At 35.8% G+C, this 25,187-nt stretch overlaps 1 long non-coding RNA gene across 1 annotated transcript in view; it reads left to right on the forward strand.

Moving 5' to 3' along the window:
* The window catches only part of LOC102154980, a 385,976-nt gene that overhangs the window by 333,196 nt on the left and 27,593 nt on the right, over positions 1-25,187 (forward strand). The window contains exons 11-13 of the long non-coding RNA XR_005382146.1: positions 1,502-1,842; positions 14,860-14,922; positions 16,777-16,884. This is a non-coding gene — a long non-coding RNA (uncharacterized LOC102154980). The remainder of the gene's footprint in view (positions 1-1,501; positions 1,843-14,859; positions 14,923-16,776; positions 16,885-25,187) is intronic.

Consider the following 25,187-nt stretch of genomic DNA (forward strand, 5'->3'; position numbering starts at 1 on the left):
GTAATGGCTTACTATGTTTCATTTTTCATTAATCTAAATGTTTTCTTTCTTTTCCCATGGGGACTCTCCTGAAACTGTGGTTTTCTTGTCTAGGAAATGATAAAACCAGTTACAAATCTTGCACCAAAGTCAGAATCAGCATTTCCTAGAGAAATGGTCCCATATATTTCCACTCTCACACAATTATAAGTTGATGCACTATTTTATTCCCCATGCATGAAAGTATGTGTTTGGTGATTTTTTTTCATCAGTATAGCCCATAAAACTGCACAACTTTCTAAAATCCAAGTGGCAGAATTGAACATTTTTTAGCCAGAGAGGGATCGTGTTAATCAAAACAAGATTCAAAACAAGGGCAATAAAATTGCATTTCACTTCTTTGTAGGTCTGACACAGCTGCCTTAGCACGTGAGCCAACAGAAATTTGGGCTGCACTCCTCCTTGGAGGAATTCTGTCCTAATTATACTCAATTATCATGGATATCACCTGTTTTGAATTTCTTACTCCTTGACTAGCTTTTTTCCATTAGAGAATTTGTGTTCGTATGTAGCTCATAAAAGATACATAAAATGTATCTAAATATTCTCTTTATATTTGTCCCCCCATTCTTTGTTATTGTGTTAAAATACCATGTTATTCCTGTGTAAATACCTATTACAACCATACCCAAACTAGAAAAATGTTTCATGTTATTACAAACAATTCTAAAAAATGAAATACTGAAATAATGATTTGGCAAATTGTTGTCCTCTCAAGTTTATATGAGATTTTCAGTAAAACTAAAAAAAAAAAAAAAAAAAAAAAAAAAAAAGCTTTAATTTGCTCAATTATGTTTTTCTTTTTCTTACTCCCAGTATTCAGAAATGTCAGAAAATTGAACTACAAAATATCTTTATTTAGATAAGTAGCTTTGTAGGAAAAAAAACGTTTTAAAAATCACAATTTGAATTAGTTGTTCTTGGGAAACTGAAATCCCACCAATCCAAAAACTAGTGTTTTCATTCCTGAGAAAGAGCTAAAACTAAAATGTTATTTTACAGTATTAGTAAAATTGGACAGAAGTTGATATAGGAAACAAAATCAGTCACTTTCCAAAGTGGACCAGAAGCAAACACAAGAAAAGTTGAGTTTTAAAATATTATATATTATATTAGATTCATAAAGGAATAATGATGTAGCCTGTGATAGAAAAATATATTATACCGAATATACACCTAATGCTTCCTTATTTTCCACTTCAATAAAAATTTTTCCTGGTTTCACTGGTCAAAATTTATTTATGCAGGAAATCTTTATGATGTATATTTTCAAGGAATATTTAGATTTAAACTTGGTACTCTGGTACCTCCAGAGGTGATATAACCTTTGAGACATTGGTCCATCAATATCTTTTAATCACTTAAAACCACTGAGTACTTCCTGGGATCTGAGATTTAGAAAGTGATGAGCTGGCTTAGCAAAATCATAGCTGATCATCAACCAACTGTTCTTATTTCACAGGACACATGAATTAGCAAAGTCTTCTGGGGATTCCACATTGTCTGAAAGAGAATGCATTTTGCTTGGAAGGACTTTGTGCTAATCACTGAGTTCCTAGGGCAGAAGGGAATAAATTCTGGAAACTTCTTTGCCTTTGAAGTTTAAGAAGTGATCTATTGTGGGAACTGAGCGGCCCTAACCAGCCAAACCAGAACTGTTTCTGAGACCTACATAACCTCTTCCAGGGCTACTTATTTCCATTCAACTGTTAAATTCAAGACTCTGGATTATGTGCAGTGGAAATGCATGGAAGAAAAAGCTACAGATCCTACCCAGAAGGACCTAATTGTCCCTGAGCAGAGGTAATAATTCTACATAAACATCTGGATAAATACTGAAAACTAACTCACCTAATCTGGAGCCATCATCATTCTACTTGTGCCAAACCTGTGCTTTCTCATGCATTTCCTGTTTTAGTAATGATACTTCTCAATACAGATACATAGCAACTGTCCTAATCCCTTCTGTCTTTACCTCTCCATCTCTGCTACCTATGTTTTATCTCAAAACCTAACCTCATTTTTCCCTCTAAATAACTGTCTAACTAGTTCCCCTAATCCCATAGCTTCTTCAAAATGACATTTCTACTATGCACATCTGATCATATTCCTCATCATTAACCGACAAGCTGAATTCCAAACTCTTGTGTATAGAAGGTAAACCTTTTTCATCTCTCTCCTCATGGCCAGTTCCATATTTTCACTTCTTCCTCCATGCAACTTAAGTTCTGGTCATTCTGAATTATTTAGTTGTCCTCAGATATGTGTCAAGCATGTGACTTTGCACATATTCATCTGTCTGGACTGCCCTGTGCCACCCCACTCTATACCCAATGTGGCTCACTGTGAACTTTTGTTCAGTCTTCATCTCAGTCCAAGCATTTTTTCTCTTTGTAATATATTTCATAATGCCTCAGATAATAATGTAGCCATTATTTATAGAATAGCAGTTGTAGTTCTATAGATTCAGAGCCTTTTCGACAAGATATATTTGTTCTCATGTCTGTCTCACTACTAGATTATGAAGATCTTGAGGGTAGAGGCAATATGAGTGGTTTTTCCACCTTAACATCCCAAGCTCTTGCTGCAATACTGGACATATGATAAATTCTTGATAAATATTGAATTAAAAATATAATTATAAAGTAATAACTCAAATAGCATGTGGAAAATGCTCTAATAGTTATACCTTAGTTGACAGAGTGTTTGTCAGGCTAAGAAAATCAGGAAAGACTTCACAGTGTAAGGTATACTTGATACAAATATAAAAGAATGCATAGAATTTATAAACATGGAAATAGAAGGGAGAAAATGCTTAGGTTATGGAACTGCGTGATCAATAACGAGAAGCTGAAAAAATATTTCCTGTGTGTGAGGAACTGATCTGAATAGAAAATAGGCACAAGATAAAGAACTGTAATAAATAAGATAGAAAAGTCAGCTTGGAGAATACATTGGTAAAAGTCATGAATATCTGGCTAAAGGGTATAAATTCATGTTTTTTCCCTAGGAAATAAAATATTTAAGGATTGTTATCATCACACACACACACACTCACACACACACGTATATACTCTGTCAGGAAAATGAATTTTAATAAATTAAGGAGAAAAGTTAGCTTAGGGAAAATATTATGGAAATTCACATACAATTGTTTTTCTCTTGAAAAAAAATATATATTTTAAAGGGTACTGCCTTCACCATAGCTATAGCTATAGATGCAGATATAGACATTGACATAGATATTCAGACAAATTTAAAGCCAAGAAATGAAATAGTAGACTGTTGACAAAATGTAGAGGGTCTTGACAACCTGAATTTGGATGGCTATAATTCAGAGTACATAAAATTCTAGGAAAGGCAATATGCATAATTCAGTATCTGGCTAGAGAGAATGGAGGTAAGGTAAAGGGAAAAGTCAGAACAGAAAGAGATGAGTCAAAATCCCCACTGATTAGGCATCGTTTATTTATTATCCAGAACAATTAATTTCCTTTCTTTGCATCAGCCAGCCAAGCTTACTGAAGGTGGGGTCATTCATTATCTCTTTTGAAACCCCACCACTCAACAGAGAGTGTAGTCAATTTTGGGTAATCAACAAAATTGAATTGATCTGACCACAGATGGATACCTTTTGCCTACAGCTGCTGCCATCTATGGCATTTGACTGTTTTCTTTGAAATTTGCATCCCCTGGGCCATGGCAGAGGCATGGCTATGTTAGACTTACCTGTCTATGGTTTTCTTGTGAGTGCTGGTCATATATCAAATATATACACTGTGCTTTTCAAAGACCTGAGACTATCACACTTAGCTTCAGTGTTCTTATATAGTTCAATGGCCCCTGCTGTTTAATCTTACTGCACATGGAAAAAAAAAAAAAAAAGAAGTGTGCCAGCTTGAGGAAGCAGTGTCTTATTGTCACAGTAAATATACTGGTTTATGCTAAACTTAGTGAGATGTACCATGTTTGCCAACAAATTATTCTTAGCAAAAATACCAACACTTGTGCATCCATCTAAAGCTCCAAAAAAAAAAATACTGTATTTATCTTTCAAATAGTGAAATGCAAATTTAGAAAACCAAGGGAATTAAGACACTGAATCTTTTATGCCCTCTTTATTATGTTTTCTCTTTGTGGAAAACAAGCTGTGCAGTATAAAGTATCACCTCGAGAAAAAAGGAATGCCAAAAATATGTGTGGCTACCACTTTAAAGAATGCGAGTTTGTTCCCTTTTCTTTCCAAACGATGTATATTATAATTTAGACATCTAGAGAAATTACCTCCTCGACTATACCAGTCCTGAATACTGCCTGTTATGTCTAGAATAGCTATTACAAAGCTTTCTAAAAATCCTTGTAATTTCTAGGGGGATATAGGACTACCTTTAAACCAAGTATTTTGGCTTTTCTCCTTCTCTTTCCTCTGCAAATTATAAAGAACTGGAGTGCATTTGGCCAATAATGATCTAGTTTGAATTTTTTTAATATCAAAATTGTTAGGGAATTTTCTTTCTGTGATGTAGGCATTGAAAAGAAACTTGTGAATTACTACTGTTCTTTTCTGTGTCTATACATGACAGATCTACTGTTCGTATGGTTAATTCAGTCAAAGAAACCATTTGATCTGAATTTTTGACTGAATGACCAGCGGTTTGACTGAGTTCATAGCCATCATGCCTGCTCTGGCCGCTCATGTCCACCCGGGCTTTGTTTGTGTGCTGGCAGTCTCTGCACAGAGAACACACAGCATATGCCAGGTGGCCATGTGTCTGAGGCAGAGGGAATAGAGAACAAAGCAAAAAAAAAAAAAAAAAAAAAAAGGCTTCCATTTGGACAGAGATACTTTAAGCCATCCGACTGCCAGTAACATATTAAAGAGAGAAGAAAATGCAGTGATGCCTGAATATACTCAACAGTAAACAACTTCAAGCCTGAGATTCAGATCACAAATCTTTCTCTGCTGCTGCTGACAAGCTCAGCTTGAGCATGGCTGTAGGAGACAAAGAAATCTGCTTCAAGAGGAAAATAGGAGAGCAGATCCTCACACTAATTTTAAAATATCTCAAATGCATGTTTTAGGAAACTGCTATATCATAATCATTGTTTTCTTATGTCAGAAATCTGTTCTATTGAAAGTGGGAATGGGGGAAGAAGGTTCTAGAATGACAAAACCAAGAACTTCCTGTCCCTGTCCTCCCTCTTTAATTCTACCCTCCTCTTGGTATTTACCATACTGCTCACAACCGTCTTCCCCATGAACTGAGGAATAGAGTGGGCAGATGCTAATGCCATCTCACAAGTGTCGGGGGCTCCAAAATATTATTTTAGGAAGGGAGTAGGATGGTGTGGGTTCCCTAAAAGTTGGAATGGGTAATTTCTCTAATAAATACTATATTGTCCTCATCTGCTGCATCATGATTTAGGATAATAAAATGTCTTGACTGCATCATTTTCCTATCACTCATTTATTGAGCAGCTGCTATGGGCTAGGCGGTATGCTCAAAGTCTTACCTTCAGTTCAGTATTTTCAGTCTTCCCAACTGTAGCTACTAACTGCTCCATTGTATTCATCTTACAAATAAGAATAGTGGCATTCAGAGCAGTTAGTTGATGTACCCAAGCTCACTCAGCTAATTACTGTGAGAATGATTTAAGTCCAAAATCATCCATCGTTTTTCTTTGTTTTGTTTTGTTGTGTTTTGTTTTGAGAGAGAGAGACAGTGCATAAGCAGAAGGGGAGGAGCAGAGGGTGAGGGATAGACAATCTTAAGCAGACTCCACGCTCAGCACAGAGCCCAACACAGGGCTCTATCTCACATTCTTGAGATCATGACTTGAGCTGAAATCAAATGTCTGACACTTAACTGACTAAGCTACCCAGGTGCCGCAAATTTACCTGATTCTAAAACCTGTATTAATCATACTACACCAAGCTACAATGCTACACTACACCAAGGTACACCAGGGTACACCAAGCTACTACCAAGCTACTACAACTTACGTACACCAAGCTCCATAAATAAGTCAGTTTCGCAAGTCTCCTAGATGCCCTGTCTTCTACAACCTACATCATTTAATCAAGCCCAAATGAGTCTTTCAATGGAGTATTATCCTATTTCAGATACTAGAACACAAAAACTCTTAGCAGCCAGCTGGCCTAAGGCTCAGTCAAAATTCAAGCATATATATATATATATATATATATATATATATATATATATATATAAATATACTAGTCCAAAAGCTCTTGAGCTGAACTCAAGAGAATGTAGAGTTAGCTTCACCTTTCCTGAAAGTGTCATGTCGTCTTGAAATTTAAAAAATGGGTGCAAGTTTGAATGGATTTAAAATCACAGGACTTTGTATATTTGAATATTTTGTTCCTTCTGCCAGAAATGCTTTTCTCTCTATTACATCCTACAAATTCCTTCCATTTGAACTTTCATAATCTAGTACTGATATATGTTTTTAGATACACTCCAATTCCAAAAGGGAGGACTTGCCGCTCCCTTACTGGTGCTCCAGTAAGCAGTGTATTTGCACCTGTAATTAGAACATTTTGTCATGTTCTACTGGATTGTTATTTGTCTCTGGGTGCATGGCTCCTCCAGGCAACCTGGGATCTCCCAAAGGACGCATTCTGCATCCTGCTGACCTTTAAGCTTCTAGTATCCAGGTCAGTTTCCTATCATATAGGTGTTTCAAAACCCTTGCTGAGTGTGTAATCAAGTGAATTAGAATGAGAAGCCATTAGAAAAAATAGAAGTGTATATGTATATATGTTTAAAAAGCAGTGTGGAAAAGGAAGAAATGCTATTTGTATTACAGGGACAAACTTGTATTACCTCTTATCTGGCTTTTAAGGGGATTTTGCTGAGCAAAAAATCCTATATTTGTAGAAAAGCCTTACCTGAGCTGCCAGTACCATCTAAGATTATTAAAAGAAGGATTTTAAAGATTTAATTTACTTTTTGTCATGCACTGCTTGCTATTTGCATTCCACTCTGGTTGAACATTGAAATGAGACAAGCCTTTATCACCTTTGTGTCTGGTCACGTCTGCTTTCTAGTCTCCCTTGCTAGCACAGCGCTGCAGTACCAGGCTGTAAACACAGCAGCAAAATGGTTCAAGGAAAGAAAAAGAGAAAGAAAAAGGAAAGCTGCTTTGGTTCATAATTGGATGGAAATATATTTAATGTAAACATTTCTATTGGTAGCAGACTTTTTATAAATTTTTCTTTTTCTTATAATTAAATTTTCTAAAATGTAGACATTTGGCCTTAAGTATCTCATGGATGTAATACTGGCACCAGATCAGGACAGCTTGCTTGCCAAGCTTAAAAGGGAAAATATAATGGGAAAATACTATAATTTTATGGTTCTTGTAAAAATGAGGAAATCACAACCCACACAAAACCCCCAAATATTGTGTCCCTAAATCTGCCCATAGAGAGACCAAGATATATGTTTTCAGTTTTGAGGATGACCCTAGAAACCTATTTGGAGTTTATTTTAGTTTACCCTAACATAACTGTAGATCCATCTCAGCAAACAGATGTGCAGAACATGAACTTTATGTTCATTGGCTCAGGAAATGGAGCTGAGAATTTAAACTAATTTCCATTTTTATTATGTAGTATGACTTTTGCTTCTTTGTTCTCTCATAATCAACTTCAGTCCCCCTGAAAATACCTTAACTGATAGCTTCTAACAGGGTTAGATTGTGTGAGCGGAATGTAGACTTGTTTATGACTGCCTTATCCACATATGCACCTGACATACTGTCTCTCAGTGGAACAGCAAATTGGATTTTTCAAGAGCAGGAGAAAGGTACAAGCTCCTTCTAATAAAGTAAATATGATACCACTTGTGTGTGGTGAATCTTTTGAACCGAGTTAAAAGTGCATTTTTGAGGCATCAAGCATAGGAAATTCAGCATCTATAACCTTGCTACAGCATAAATTGCACTGAGCTCCCAGGTGGTGGTGAAGAAGACCCCGTCTGAGCACACGCACAGGCTCTCCTTCCTTTGCCCACAGAACACATTTCCCTCTCTCTCTGACCTCACTGTGCTTGTGTTGGTTAATCTCATGTGTCAACTTGACTGGGTTGAGGGATATCCAAAGAGCTGGTAAAACACTACTTCTGGGTGTGTCAGTGATGGTGTTTCCAGAAGGGATTAGCATTTGAATCACTAGATGGAGGAAAGCAGACCAAAGGCTTGCCCAGTGCAGGTGGACATCATCAAATCCATCGAGCACCCAAGTAGAACAAAAAGGCAGAGGAATGGTGAATTCACTCTCTCTACTTGAGCTATCACCTCCTGCCCTTGGACATCTGTGCTCCTGGTCCCTGGGTATTTGGACTCAGACTGGGTCTACACCATTAGGTCTCCCACCCCATTCCAAGTTCAGACCTTCAGATAGGGACTGAATTATACCACCAGCTTTTCTAAGTCTCCAGCTTGCGGGTGGTAGGTTGTAGGACGTCTCAGCTTCCATAGGTATCAAATTCCTAAAATAAGTCTCTCTCTCTACATATATATGTGATATATATATGTGATATATAGAGAGAAATAGAGAACCAATAGGAAATATATATGTATATACATATATATGCATGTACATATATGTGTGTGTATAATACATATATATTCCTATACATATATATATACATATATACATATATATATATATATATTTGTCTGAAAAACCCTTACTAATATAGTGCTCCTACAGATGATAACTGTGAACTGCATGTCCTTGGCTCTCCTGCAGGATGACCTTCAGTTAGGTTTGACTACTCAGATCATCTACAATAGAAGAGGGTGGGGAAAAGTAGGAAAAAAACAACTGCATTTATCTTCCCTCTCCTCCTTGCTCTGATGCCTGCCAAAAGTATGGCAGTGGCTGTATCCCTCTACCATTAATGTTTTCATCAGAATGTTTCCCCATGGTCTTCACCCCAGTGGTCCACCATAACTGTGTCTTTCCAGTGTCCCTTTGGCCTTTGGAATGGCCAAGGCTCCCTAATATTGCTAGTGTTTCGGTACCTCACCAACTCTTGTTTGCTCTCTTATTTCTGCTACAATTCTGTATGTCATTTCTCTATTTAAAACTTTTCATATGAACTATCTGAGATGAATCCATTGTCCCGTTAGGACCTTAAATGACAAAGAATACAACCATTCTTCTTTGAAGTTAAATAGTCACTTGAATAAAATAACCCATTGGATAGCCATGGATTGATTCATTGGCTTACAGTAGGAAGAACACTGTAAACAAGGTAGTCTAACTGCCTCCACATCTGACATTCATAGCAAAGACTGATAGAGCATAAAGCAACTAAATTCTGCATCTTCTAAGGAAACTAAAAAGGCTATCAAAACCTTCTAGATTCCTTAAGGAATCTGCTAGACTGAGTGTAAAGTATTTCATATCACAAAAGGGATTGACTCATGATTCTCTGGGTAAGACACAGCATCAAATCAAAGAGGGAAGGGGATAGAGATGACCTAATGAAACTAACATCCTTGAACTCAAAATAGCAAAGACAGGCTGGATTCTGGGACATCTTAGCAAAAGAGAAAGTTTTCTATGACATTTTTGTGACCAGAAAATGAGGAAGTAACTCAAAAAGTATCTAAAAATACTTTAGAAAAAATACTTTAGAAAAAAATACTTTAGAAAGACAAAGGATTTAAAGGGGCTCTCACTAGCCAAGTATGGCTATTCCGAGCTCAAAATACATGATAGTAAACACAATGAATAAAATAAGAATCCTTATTTTATACTGAGAAAGAAAGAAGGGAAGAGAGAAAAGAAAAGAAAAAGAGAAGAGAAGAGAAAGAGGGAGGGAGGGAGGAAGAGAAGAAAGAAAGTAGGAAGGAAGGAAATTAATCTTCCCTGCAGTAGAAAACAAAATAATAAATAAATGAGAAAACAAAATATTAAACAAAATAATAATCAATGAGTACTAAAATAGTGAAGCATTGATCAAGAAGACATTTCCAGAGGAAATCAAAGGACCTCACCACAAATTACTTCTTAGTTACTAAGCTAGTAACTTTTGTAAGTTATGGTCCTAGAACTACTAAAATCACACTGATCATGTCAATTATTTTTCATTTTCTCTTCTAGTATCTTAGCCTACTCCAAGGATTTGGCTAAAGACTGAATTTGCCAGTCATCTCTTAAAAGACTAGGCTTCCATTTTGGAGGAGCTTGAATCTCTGACAAGTAATCTAATGAATTGATTAATTTATCTCATAATTCCACCAATTCTTAAGGCAGGATTTAGATGGCCCATTTGAAAGAAAAAGTCTCCTTAATATTGAATTCCTTCTTTTTTTTAAGATTTATTTATTTATTTATTCGTGATAGACATAGAGAGAGAGAGAGAGAGAGAGAGGGGCAGAGACACAGGAGGAGGGAGAAGCAGGCTCCATGCCGGGAGCCCAACGTGGGACTCGATCCGGGACTCTAGGATCATGCCCTAGGCCAAAGGCAGGAGCTAAACCGCTGAGCTACCCAGGGATCCCATATTGAATTATTTCTAATGATAACTCTATCTACTTACTATATTCTCTAATCCCTAAAACGTCTAATTGCTTCCTGTTGAGAGGATGGGTCCCTTTGTTTTATTTTCATTTTCCATCAGATACAATTTGAAGCAACTTTTCTCAGACTCCATGGTGAACTTTGTCTCCTTACAGCAATTTAAACCAAAAAGACTGCAAATATTCCCCATAAATAACTATACATACTATTTGCATAGTGTACATGAGCCAGCAATTTGGGATTACGATCTTTCTGAGTTGCCTAAGGCTGACAGCTATATCCTGATACCGAACAGTATCTACTTTGGAGATTTAGCAAAGGCTAAGATGCCCCTTCCAGAATGCAGCAAAGTGAATTTCGATAGGAATTTTTCTTTCAGGCTATAACATTATTTCATCACTCATTCATTTTTCCATTAATTCTCATTAATTTTTAAAAAATCACTTATTTGGAATACTTTCAACTCTTTTTGGATTATAAAGGCAAAACAATTTCTCATACTTGTGTACTTTTTCTACAGAATCCTATGATCTCATTTCACTTCATGGTGCAAAGCCTCATGAAGTCTGTGCTAATTTTGCCAATGGTTTCCACCCAGATCTAATCAGACAGGGTCGCTAGATGAATGGTCAAGGGATTTTTCTAACCTTTATCACAGTGGAGTTTCCAGTTCTTCCTTAAAATGTGTATGTACTTCTTCCAAAATTCTGCTTGCTTAACAGGTTCGTGTTTATTCTGTATGGCGAACCTAAGGAAGTAGAAAAGCCAGAATTATATTTCAGACTTTTCCAACTGTCAGTTTTGTACTCAAACAAACGAGTCATTGCTGTCCCTCAGAAGGAAAGCTGCCTCTCACTTAGAAAGAACCTTCCTCTTGGAAGATTCTGTATCTTAAAAGGTTGTTTTGAAATGTTGATATACATATAAGTAAAAAAATTCTCCAGGCAGATTAAATGCATATATAAATTTATAATAGCCCACTGACTCCAGTTGGCAGAGTTATAGCTTTAGGATAAGTGGCAAAACACTTTCCAAAGAAGTTTGGAGACTTTTTTTTTTTTTTTTTTTTTTTGTCTTTCTGCCAAGTCTTCTCCACTGAATCTCATGCACTGACTAATGCATATGCTTGTTTGTGTAAAGGTTCCATGGAATGGTCTTTATTAAGCCTGGTAGGTGAGAATACTATCAACTAAGGCCTATTGGAAATCTTGACCTGGACAGCTTTTGGCTTCTGCTATATTTCTAGTGGCTGTCCTGCTGTATATACCTCAACATTAGCAAAATGGGAGTCCTGCAGCTTTTAATTCATATTCAGTAAGCTCAGATATGAAATATGTTTTATCATTTTAAATGTTCATTATGAAACAATACACACATACTTCTTATTGACCCTCCCACTTCTATCAAGCAATTTCTTTCTTCTCCAGGATCAGTATTCACTGTAATTATTATTCATTGCCGCTTAATATTTCATTATATAAACATATTTAATGTATTTATTTTTCTGCTTATGCATAAACGGGTTGTTTACTGTTTGGGAGCAGCTATAAATAAAGTTAAGGAATATTACTGTGCATGCTTTTTGTTGCTATAAGCATCATTTCTATTGTGTATACAACTCAGAGAAGAACTGATTATGCGTATATTTAGCTTTGGTAAATATTACCAAATAATTTTCCAACAAAGTGATTTTCAATTGGGGTATTAGATTATATAATGTTTGGGAATTCTACTTGATTCATATCTTCTCTAGCATTTAATATTTTTAGTCTTTTACAATCTTAGTCATTCTCCTTGGGATGCAGTGCTATGTCATTGTGATTATCATTTGTATTCAGTTGAAGCTCACTAAAAAGAATTTTTCTCACTGAGTTGTTGGCATTCTTCATATATCGTGCAAAGAAGTCCTTTGATTTTACATATATACCGATATGATTATTTGTATGTAGTCATACATTGTAACTTATAAATTATAAGCTTATGTATAGTTATTAAATTATTATAAAAAGTATAGTTTTAAGTTACATATATAACATACATATAATTATTCTCTCATTTGGTAATTTGACTTTTCATACTCTTACTACTACTATCTTTTAATGAATAGAATTAACTTATTTAAATGAATTCTAACTTATTAATATTTTCTTCACGGCTAATTATTTTTGTTCCAGTTACAAAATCCTCCTACCACAACATCCATGAAGGTATTCTCCTATGATTTCTTCTAGAAGTGTTCTTTTTTGGCTTTTCACATTTATGTCTAAATTCCATTGCCAATTCAACTTTGTGAATGGTGTAAAGTACAGACTGATTTTTAGAAGATTTATTTATTCACGAGAGACACAGACTGAGAGAGAGAGAGAGAGAGAGAGAGAGGCAGAGACACAGGCATAGGGAGAAGCGGACTCTTCACAGGGAATCCAGTGTGGGACTGGATCCCAGATCCCAGGATTACCACACGAGCCTAAGGCAGGCGCCCAATCGCTGAGCCACCCACGCGTCCCTAACTTATGTTTTTTTTATTTAAATTCAATTTGCCAATATATAGTAACACCCACTGCTCATCACATCATGGGGTAAGACCAACTTATTTTCAGTTGACTCAGTAATTTATTAAAACCACCATCTTCCCTGCATTAAATTGCTGTGGCATCTTTGTGATAAATCAGGCGACCCTTTGTGTGAGTCAGATTCTGGGTATTCTATTCTGTTCTATTGGTCTGCTTATTTTTACATCAGTATCATTCAATACCACCCTGTTTTACTTACTGAACCTTTATAATGAGACTTGATCTCTGGCAGTACAATTCAGCTAGATCTCTTCTCCTTTAAAGATTGCCTATTCTAGGTCTTTTGCATTTCCATACACATTTAGAATTAGCAGACCAATTACCCATCCTCCATAAAAAACAAACAAGTGGGGATCCCTGGGTGGCTCAGCGGTTTAGCGCCTGCCTTTGGCCCAGGGCGCGATCCTGGGGACCCGGGATCAAATCCCACGTCAGGCTCGCGGTGCATGGAGCCTGCTTCTCCCTCTGCCTGTGTCTCTGCCTCTCTCTCTCTCTCTCTCTCTCTCTCTGTGACTATCATAAATAAATTTAAAAAAATTAAAAAAAACAAACAAAAAGAAAATATCCTCTGTTATTTTGATTGAGAGAACACTGAATATATATATCAATTTTGGAAGAACTTACATTTGAATAATATTGAGCTCCACAATGCAAGAGCATGTTCTATCTAACTAAATATCTAACTATTTCTTTGGATTTAAAAAAATTTTTCTTGGCACTCTTTTTTGTTATTGTTTATAATGCAGAGGAGTAGGATGTTTTTCATTTGAACTATTTCTAAATATCTTGGGGCTTTATTTGTGCTATTATAAATAATATGTATTAATTTCTTAATATTTGCTGCTAATTTATAGAAATGCAATCATTTGTTGTACGTTGATTTTATATCCAGTGAATGACTAAATCGACATTATTCCAATCATTTTTTTGCAGATTCTTTTGAATGTTCTAAGTACATATCCCTGCCATTTGTACATAAAAACAGTTTAAAGTTTTTTGTGGGCTTTTTTTTTGTTTTTTTCTTTTAGAGAGGGGAGAGGAGCAGAGAGAGAGAGAGTCTTAATCAGATCTCACAATGCTTATATCATGACCTGAGCCAAAATCAAGAGTTGGACACTTAACCAACTAAGACACCCAGGCACCCTTAAAGTTTTGTTTTTTCAATCTCTTTTTAATTTCTTTCATTGCTTTATTTCATTGGCTAGGCCCTCTAATACCATGCTGAATAAAATTAGAAATGATGACCATTGTCGCTTTGCATCCCTGGAGAAAAGGTAACAATATTTACTACAAATTAACATGCTGACTATAGGTTCTTTTCTGGATATAATTTATTAGATTGATAAAATTCCATTCTACTTCTTTAAAAAAGATTTATTTGTTTATTTATTTATTTGAGAGAGAGAAAGAGAGAGAGAGCATGGTGGTGCTGTAGAGGGAGAGAATCTTCAAGCAAGCTCCCTGCTGAGCATAGAGACCAAGGCAGGCTCGATTTCATGTCCCCGAGATCATGACCTGAGCCAAAACCAAGAGTTGGAAGTTTAACCAACTAAGCCACCCAAGAGCTGTGAAGTTCCATTCTACTTCTCATTTGCTTAGGAGTTTTTGTGGTGACTGAATATTGAATTTTATCAAGTGTTTTTTGTAAATGTATTAAGATGGTCACATTATTTTTCTCCTTTATAGGGTTAATGCTGTGAATTACACTATTGCTTTTTGAATATTAAAAAACAACTTTACAATCTTCTGGTAAGCCACACTACATTATTATTTACTATGTTTTTAAATATACATATACAGATTAAATTTGCTAATATTTTTCTTAGAATTTTTTGCAAAGGTGTTCATGGGAGAATTTGGCTACAATTCTCTTTCCTGGTAATATCCTAATTAGGGTTTGCTATTAAAGATATGCTGGCTCCATGTAATTTCTGAAGCATTCTTCAGAGAGCATGGTGATTTACAGCACGGTCTCTGAAGTCAGACTGCTGAGTTCTAATTTCAACTCCATGATTTACTAGTTGTGTAACTTTGACCAAATAATTCTAGGGAATGGTGTCAGAAGTCTCAGATCACATTAGCTATGCAAGCCTAGAAAAATTATTTGCTATATTAAATTTTTAATTCATCATATTAGAATTTACCTTTACATGTTACATAAACATGATAATAGTACTTACTTTATAGGGTAGTTATGAGAACTAAATGGGATGTTCTATTAATATATTGAATATGGTGCCTGACAAAGGAAGCACTTAAATATTAGCTACATGTGTAGATGATAAATAGGTAGACCAATAAGAGATAACACACACACACACACACACACACACACACACACACACGAACACAGTTGAACATGTCAGTTGGACTGAAAGTGTATTTTTAATCTATCATTTTCATTACCAAATCTGGACTTTGGTGTCACTGCCCATTCTTGTTCTCTACCTGCCAACCCAATACTTAAACACTCTCCTAACTTTAATGAAAAAAAACAACAACAACTCTCACTTTCAATGTACCTAACACTTTGTTTAAGATGGCTGTTAACTCTTCCTTGATTTATCTATTGTATTAGCCAATTTTCTCTAGTTTAACAGAACTAAAAGGATGCATATGCATAGAGAGAAAGAGATTCATTATAAGGAATTCATAATAAGCAAGTATGGAAGCTGTCAAATCCACAATCTGCCCAGTGGGCCAGCAGGTAGAGGTCCAGGAAAGTCAGTGTTCCAGTTTAAGTCAAAAGATCTTTTGGTGTAGAATTCTCTCTTATGTGGGGGAGGCTGATCTTTTTGTTCTCTTTGGGCTTTTGACTGATTGGGTAAAGTCCACCCACATTATGGAGGGTAATCTGCATTATTAAGGATCCACCAATTTTAATGTTAATCTCACCCAAAAACACAGACACTTAGAATAATGTTTACCAAATATCTGGCACCCTGTGGTCCAGTCCAGTTGATACATAAAATTATCATATCCATAATATAAAACCATGCAATTCTGATTTCAGAAAGAATCTTGTTCTGGATTCTGATTTTTTATTTTCAGACAAATAAAATATATTTATGAGTTTTTTAATATTTATTTTTCATTTTGAGGGGGATTTAGGAATGTAAGGAAGCTAGAATTTGTATACTGAGTCCACCATTTTGAACTGCCAGCTTCTGTTTTATAACCTTGATTGGGGAGGGAAAAGTTTAAAGGTATAGCACCTGAATGATTATTACAAAGGTGAGGGTGGTTGATAGATTCCAAAGGGCAAAGTTTATTGGATATTTTTATTTAGGTAAAGGAAATGAGGTTTTAACTGTATGAAGCCAGTTACACATAGCTAGAGGTTCAGCTGCAGTCTCCATGTTGAAAATGTAAGCTCCCCTACCTACAAGGTGTCCTTCTGTGGAATGATGGGTAATTGAGCAAGATGAGACAGGTGATGATCATTTTGGGTCACAGAATGACCATTTGAGGTCCTGCTCAGGATAAGACTGGAGTTTTCTTTATTCCCTTGTGGTGTAAAATTAACTGCCACAAACTATAACTCAAATGTATCAAAGTTATAGTTTGTCTTATTATTATAATAATTACTTTTATTTCTTTTAGCAAATTGTGAGCTCACATGGACCAGTTCAAGCATACTCATAAGCAAAGTATCAGATTTACATGAATCAAATGTCAATTCCAATCATCTCTGGAATCTCAACATTCCAAGTAAGATAGAAATTCAGGACTATGTAAAGTTCTATCTCTGTAGCTTCTGATATTGCTAAGAGAATAAAACACAGATAAGAATATTATGTTGAATTCCACTTAAATTTATGAAAAAATTGGGGACAATAAACATATGTATTTATATCAGTGATTCCCTCTTGGGCTAAGGGAAAGATTTTCATTTCATGAAATACCCTTTTACACATTTGACTTAAATTTTGTCATGTACATATATTATGTTTTTCAATTAAAAGTTCAATGACTTTAACAAGTCATTTTGTTATAGAGTTAATATTTTTTTTAAAAGAAATAGAGGTGATTGTTCCTTCTGTGAATGAACAGCTGTGGCCTAATGAGATATTCCCTTACATTTCTACCAAGAGAAACAAGAAATAGTAAAGGGAACATGTGTGAAGAAACAATACAAGATTCTGATTTCAGATACCACTGGTTGCCAACCAGTAACTATTTTCTAAGTATGAAGTAGGCATGTAGGTAATTTTCATGACTCCTGAAGAAAACTGAAATTACGGAGTTTTTAATTCCTAGAATGGATTCAGAACACATATGCTTCTTTAATGCAATTGAGTTTCTGTGGTTAGAAAGGGAAAGTACCTACTGCAAGGTCTATTTCACATCCCAAGCAGATAATTTATTCATCTGGTTGGATCTGGCTTCAGTTATTGAGAAATTACCAAAATTTAGTACTTAACACTTCCGAGCAAACAGAACTTTGCAATTGAATTCACTTCTAAGTTTTAGTAGATTTGCTTTACTAGAAAAAAAAAAAGAAGAAGAAGAAGATGCTTATATTTTAATGTTATTATATACGTCCTCTTTATTTTTTTTCTGTCTAGCTTACCGGAATAAATTTTTCTTAAGATAACCAATGACTCTTCAGAGCTAGACCATTTGTCTGGTGTTTATAGGAATTTCACTGAACAAAAATTGTCCCATAAATTTTATTGAAATCTCTCCAGAACCAATAGAAACAGAGACTCCTCCTTTTGCCTAGGCCTCCAGGATTCCGGTATAAAACCGCTGCCATTTGCACTGTACGCTAATGACAAGCTGGATGTTGGCATGAAAGCCAATATGTTCTTACACTGCTTTCTGAGACAAGTAATAATCAGTCTGTCATCAATGTCATGCTGCAATCAGGCTTTGACAAGGTTTGCAAATAACTTGAAAGGAATTGCTTATCCCTGAACGCTGCAGATCAAAACCAGATCTGAACAAAAGCTAAAAGTCTGCTGCGCGTCAGCTGCAGTCTCTGGGAACGTGCTGTGCATAAGCGGAGGGAACACCAACCCTTAATCTCCCCCTTCTCCTCCATTTTTAATTTTTTATTAAGAACTCTCGGCTACCAATCCTGGAAACTCACTATTTGAAACCGCGGTGGAGCCACCTAGAATGCCCAATGTGATTGGAAGTACTAGTTGTATTACTCCTGAAAAAGTCTGGGAAAGTAAACAACACTTCCATCCTTGGGGTGGCTTGTTTTCTTACCTCATGAGCTGCAGGCAGGATTTCTGATCAAACTCAGTAATGCTGTCAGTGAGGAGTCTATGTGCCTATGGGGTGGAGACACAAATTGCCTTCTTTTCCTCTCTTCCCCTTCTCAATCCTTCCCACCCCCCTAGAGGAAGTGGCATGTGTATTGTTTATTCACGGCTGTCCCTGACTCTTGTCAACTGGTAGGCTTTGCAGTCATAAGAAACAAGTGTAATTTATACAACTTTGAGAATACTTACATAAGTTCAACTTATAAAAGTTTGAGGCCCAGAGCCTTTGGGAGAAAAAAAAAAAAAAGATTTTTTGAGATGTGTCACTTGGCCACAGGTCTGCTCAGAACTCCAAAACTTGTTTGTTCTTCATGTGCGTATAAATAGCTGGACAGTCACATGACACGTGGCCTTGGGCATTCATGAACTATGCTCGAAATAGGAGCATAGATTTGAGATGTGAATTAATTTTTTATTTTACTTTAGCATAAGAGAAGAATTTGATTCAGTTATCTTGTTCTTTATTTTTTAAACAAAGATTTTTATTTATTTATTTTAAAGATTTTATTTATTTATTCATGAGAGACACAGAGAGAGAGAGAGAGAGAGAGAGAGGCAGAGACACAGGCAGAGGGAGAAGCAGGCTCCATGCAGGGAGCCCGAAGTGTGACTTGATCCCCAGGTCTCCAGGATCAGGCCCTGGTCTGAAGGCTGTGCTAAACCACTGAGCCACCAGGGCTGCCCTATCTTGTTCTTCTTTATAAGGAATCCTGAAAATCAGGTGTTACTGAGGGGTCAAGACATTCAAAGTTAAGTGAAGAAGAGAAGCAAATGCATCATAAATGAAAAGATCACATTATAAAAAGAAAGAAGATGCAAAACATATTTAAGATCCTATTTCAGCTGATTATACTTATCTAATACCATGGACCCACAGAGTCCTAGAAAGAACTGTCCAATAAAGTGTCATTTAATAAATACATGCCAAGCACCATAATATCAGTATCATGTGAGTTATTATGAGAGATAAGCATGATATATAAGAATGAATCCCTATTTTTTTTTCAAGGAGCTTATAATCTGGTTAGAGGAAAGATACTAGTGCACATGGATATGTAGCAGTAATTTTTTGAAAGTGAATAATGTAAATACTGAAATATGAGAGAAGAACCACTCGTGAACTACATTGAGGACTTGTAACAAATACCCATAAGCAATTTCTTTAAGCCACGTTTGTATATGTCCCAATTTTCCCAGTCTTCTAAGCTTACCTGTTACCATTTAACTATAATCCAAAGCTCATTCTCAGGAATAGAGGAAGCTCGGACCCCATCTCTGTTTGAGTTCCCTACAACGTGCGCTGCACTTCCGTGTGTAGGCTGTCACTTGTCACCTCTTGATTCTGATTGTAGAGCTGGATTCTTCAACAGCTGCCTCTGTCCATCATTGTATGTCTTTGCTGATCCTGTTGCGTATAGCCCATTTCACTCCAAGCCGCGACTATACCCATATTTTGGCTTCCCTACAGCAGTTTACCAACATTATATTGATTTAACAAATTGAACTGAAGTTTTAAGGACTGTGTCAAGGAATTATAATGCAGAAAAAAAAAAACACCTTAAAATTGGTTATAAAGTAGCATGTCTCTTGGAGTGTACCACCCATGCCTGCTTTTTTTTTGTCCAAGCTTTATTACAAGGCCCTTCTGTCTTCCCCTGGAATCAGAGACTCGTCTCTCCCAACTACCTAGATCTCCAACTTCCCTTTTCAGGTTTCGTCAGTGAAAAGTCCAACATCAGTTAACATGACCACACCTCAGGTATGTGGCCCTGCTCAGAATGAAGTCAGACTTCTATATAATTGACAAAGTCCTTTAAACTCTTTCTACTAAGTTTTGGAACCCAGTATTTTAAATGACAATTTTTAAAATAATTGCGATCTGGAAAACTCTACATTCTTATTCAATGAGAAAGTTCAGTGTAGCAAATTTTGTGTGCTATTTAACAGAAAAGTTTTTCAGTTCCCAAGATATAATATTGAGGTCTGTAAATTAACATATATTCTTTCCCTATTTCCCAGATTCATCTTTGTTTCCCTTTCTATGATAATAGGAAAAATTAAGTAACCTAGAATTCTCAGGAGAGAACCTTCTCCCTTAGGGAAAATTAAACTATGATTTCAATTTTGTTATTTTGAAGAAACCATAAGGAGTTAACATTCTAAGATATTAAGTAGGAGTCTTTTTAATTTAAGTATTTTGCTTCTCAAGTCTATTTCAAATGGCTCAGCATACAGCATCAAGAACAGAGATCTGTGGCAGCATATACTAGTGCCCTTCTGGTGGGTTCATGTTATTCCACTAAATCATGTGTCTGAGAAAATATTTCCAGAATGTCTGCTAATGAAGGTGCTGTGCTGGAGCTGCTGAGTCAGTGATGAACAAGAAAGTGAAGGACTGACCTTCAAAGAGACTATACAACAATCAAAAAGACAAATGATGACCAAGGACAGAAATAAATAATAAATAAAATATTTACACATTGCACTGAGTGCAAAGAAGGAGATAAGACAGCGTTAGGATAAATGGAAAATAAATTTGAACAGTTCTTAAACATATGAAAACAGCCCAACCTCCGCAAAGAGAAAAACATATAAATTAAAACTATGGTGACTGCTTTTGTACTACTTATGGACAAAGATTGGAAGTTTGATAGCATATTCTCTAAGTAAGAGTAAAGGAAAGGGTATTCTGATTGTGGATATAAATCAATTCATCCCGTATGGAAAGTAATCTGACAATATCTATCAATATATATAAGCACATCACTTTTGGGGACCCCTGGGTGGCTCAGTGGTTGAGTGTCTGCCTTTGGCTCAGGTCGTGATCCCGGGATCCTGGGATCGAGTCCCATTTTGGGCTCCCCGCTGGGAGGCTGCTTCTCCCTCTGCCTATGTCTCTGCCTCATTCTCTATGTCTCTCATGAATAAACTTTAAAAATCTAAACAAAAAAAAATTTTTTTTAAACTACATAACTTTTGACCCTTATTTCAGAAATAGAAACAAAACCTATAAATTTTCTCATTGGTACAACATGTGCTGTCATGTACAATGTTATTCATTGCAATACATTTTTAATAAGCAAGATTTGGAAAATATTAAAATATCCATCAACAATATACCAGTTTAACAAATTATACTACATATATATAAATTAGATGCAATGTCGCCATAACAGAGAATAAGAATTCAGTTTTTTGTTTTTGCAGATATGAGCCAATTTATGAGTGTTTAAAAAAAAACCTCATTAAGACTATACAGTTTATAGACTAAGCTACAAAGAACGTGTATATTTTTGTTTGTATATACCTAAATGTCCCTTAAAAGAGTGGAGTGGGAGGAAGTTTTTCCAATGTACATATTTCCTTTTATACCTTTCTAATTATGAATTATGTGAATATATTATCTGTTTTTAAATATTTAGATTTTTTAAGTAAAGGTAAAAGTTCCCAATAGTGTCAAGTATAGATTCACATTACCAGCTCAATAAGTTATAGGGTCTGAGAGCAAGTTCTTCAAAAGTTCATCATACAAGATCCAATTTAAAAAAATACACATTAGGAGCACCTGGGTAGCTCAGTGGTTGAGCATCTACCTTTGGCTCAGGTCGTGATCCCAGGGTCCTGGGATCAAGTCCTGCATCAGGTTCCCTATGGGAAGCCTGCTTCTCTTTCTGCCTATGTCTCTGCCTTTCTCTCTGTGTCTCTCATGAGTAAATAAATAGAAATAAATAAATAATAAAAATAATACAAAAATACACATTAGAACCTATTAGGTTCAAGGTTCTGTCCTCTTGAGATACAAAATTAAAATATATGAGTGCCTGGGTGACTCAGTCAGTTAAGTGTCTGCCTTCAGCTCAGGTCATGATCCCGGGGTCCTGGAATCAAGCCCTGCATCAGGCTCCCTGCTCAACAGCAAGCCTGCTTCTCCCTCTCCTGTGCCCCTGCTTGTGTCTGTGCTCTCTCTCTCTCTCTCTCTCTGTCTCTCTCTCTGTCAAATAAATAAAATCTTTTAAAAAAATAAAATAAAATAAAATATATAAAATATAGACCCTGTTCTTAGGAGAATATATTTCATTGGAGGAACAGGATGTTTCCATAAAAGGTAAATGGTGATAAATATAATTAGCAGGTTTACTATCAAAATTCTTCCAGAGTTACCATGAAGTATTGGGTTCAAATAATTACTAAAAATTTCTAGTATATGATTTATAAAACACCGTTCAATTTGATGTAAACCTCTAAAGTATTATAGGCATACCTTTATTGGCTTATATATGATGAAAACTATTCACTCAAAGGATATGGAAAAGGAATTCTGAAGAACACCTATTTAAACACCTATTTAATTATATTTATTATCAAGATCGCCCAAAAACTTCTTCCAGGCAGAAATCTAATGTTTCCCATAGAAATTAAATAGAATAGAGTGTAGCATGATCAGGAAATAAATTATTTAAAAATAACTCAATCTGTTTATTTTCTGTTATCAAGCATTTCATTTACTACTTACAGTTTTTATTAAATAGTCTTGAAAGTACAACAATGGATGCAAACTACGTGTTTTTTTGTTCCTTTTTTAGAATGTGCAAGCTCAAGATTAGTGGAAGATCTATAATATCCCCTAAAACTTAAGGAAAAAAAGTAAAAACAGACATGAGGATTTAAAACAAAACTACAAGTTTACAAATTTGAATATCATAAGTGATACAATAGTAATGATATGTGATCAAATAAATCACTTCTATTTCCCCTTGTTTTGAGAGATGGATGCAGAATTTGTGGAACTTAAAGTATATATAATGAGGGAAGGGCTTTTTAGGAATAATAGCAATATATTTATAAATGCAAATTTAGATGCAAGGCCTTGGAAGGGCCCTTGCAAGTGAGACTCTGACGCCTAAGCAACTTTTGCTTCACAGAAATCCACTCTGCTTCTCTTACCAAATAGCATCTTTTCTTCAACTTCATTCTTTCAGTTTAGTCTGAATATTTATTTGGGGGAAAGGATGTAAATATCAATAAAGTCATTGGTGATTAAAAGAAGTTTTCTGTCTTGCTGTCTAGATTACATCTGATTGTTCTAGGTTTTCTTCATTTAAGAGAGTAAAGCTAAATCTGCCATATCAGGTTCAGAACAGACCAGAAATTTCCACTTGCAAAACATAGCATCTTGCGATCCAATTACATACTGTTCTTTTAGCCCACGTGTGGAAATTCAACAATGATTTTTTTTTCATTCCTCACAAGTGGTTTGCAGTAGCAGCTCTGACAAATTCGCCCACCATCGAGCATCTATTAGAGTGTGCGAGCCCACAGCCCTCTCCCTTCTAAGTTATGCCTCCTTGCAGTCTTGACTGCAGAGGTATGCTGAATTTCCCCTGATAGTAAGAAAAAGGCAGACATTTCTAAGTTTTCTCTGTTTCATTCTGCTGGGCACAGGGGCTGGGGGAGAGAACCAGCTTCCACTAATTCTGGTAACCATGTTATCTAACTCTCAAAACAGTGAAAATGATGGGGAAGAGTGGAGGCAGAAGTTCTGAGAAGCATCCCCTGGTTATTGTTGCTAGGGCAACTGCTACTTGGCATCCTCCAAATAGTCATCGTCTGTCACACTTGGGGTATAATTCACAGACATACAACACATCTGAGTAGATTGGGGGGGGGGAAGGCAGGGGAGGGGATAAAGATTCATGTAAATAAATGAGAGAATTTTAAATAGGCACATAAACAAAAGTGCATGCCTAATATTTAGAGAGAAGAGAGAGGAGACAAACGTAAGAGGAATTCAGTTTTGAAAATGAGGGTCACTGCTAACTATTAGTGTTTTTCTTCTTGCACAAATTAGTTATCCTCTACCCATTCCCAATAATTGTCTACCCATCTGCCTCCTTTTTTAAAAATCCCTTCTTCCCTCCAAATACTAGTCTTCTGTAGCATGACATCAAACCATTTTTGCAAAGATGTTGATGTCATTTTCCTTCTCACAACCCTTAAGAGAGCAAAGAATACTTAAAAATACTTCTTCCTTGTTTAGTAGAATGTCTGACTCAGAGGCAGGCCTGGCTTTGTTATAAGAGAAGATAAAGCATTTATTACCCAAGTAATCATTCACAAAAACAGACATGAGTCCTGAAATACCCTTGGTTAAGTCTAAGTTATACTTTTCATTTTTCTTATTTCTTCATTCTTAGGGTCAGAGTGTCTGCTTAATCTTTTGAATCACTGTTTCTTCTTCTGAACATTACAGAACGTTATCTTATACATTGTGAAAAAAGAAGCACTGCTGTACAAATCATAAAGCAAAAAAGAAAGCCTTACAATATCTATCATCAAAGTCACATAAAACCCCAACAGTTTCAACCTCCTCTTAGCATTCACTGGTGTCAGCATCATAAAAAATGTGCAGGAAACTCATATCAATGTATCAATCACATTTACAAAATGAGTCTAATAGCAAATGCATTTTTGGAAGCAAGGGGAAGAAGGAGAAAGATTTTAGCCAAATACACTGAATGAATTAAAAAAAAAAGGCATGACGGATTAAAGAAGATGAAATAAAATTAAAAAAAAACACCTGTTGTAATGGCTTCACCAAAAGCTTTTCTTTTCCCTTTAGAGAGCATTGCTAAAATTCTCCTGTGAAAGCCAAATATATACTTTCATCTAACCAAAATATTGAAACTAGACACCAAGAAAATAAAAAACAATCATTCAATTACTAAGCTTACCATTGCA

This window comes from Canis lupus, chromosome 31, assembly GCF_011100685.1.
Source record: "Canis lupus familiaris isolate Mischka breed German Shepherd chromosome 31, alternate assembly UU_Cfam_GSD_1.0, whole genome shotgun sequence".
NCBI lineage: Eukaryota > Metazoa > Chordata > Mammalia > Carnivora > Canidae > Canis > Canis lupus.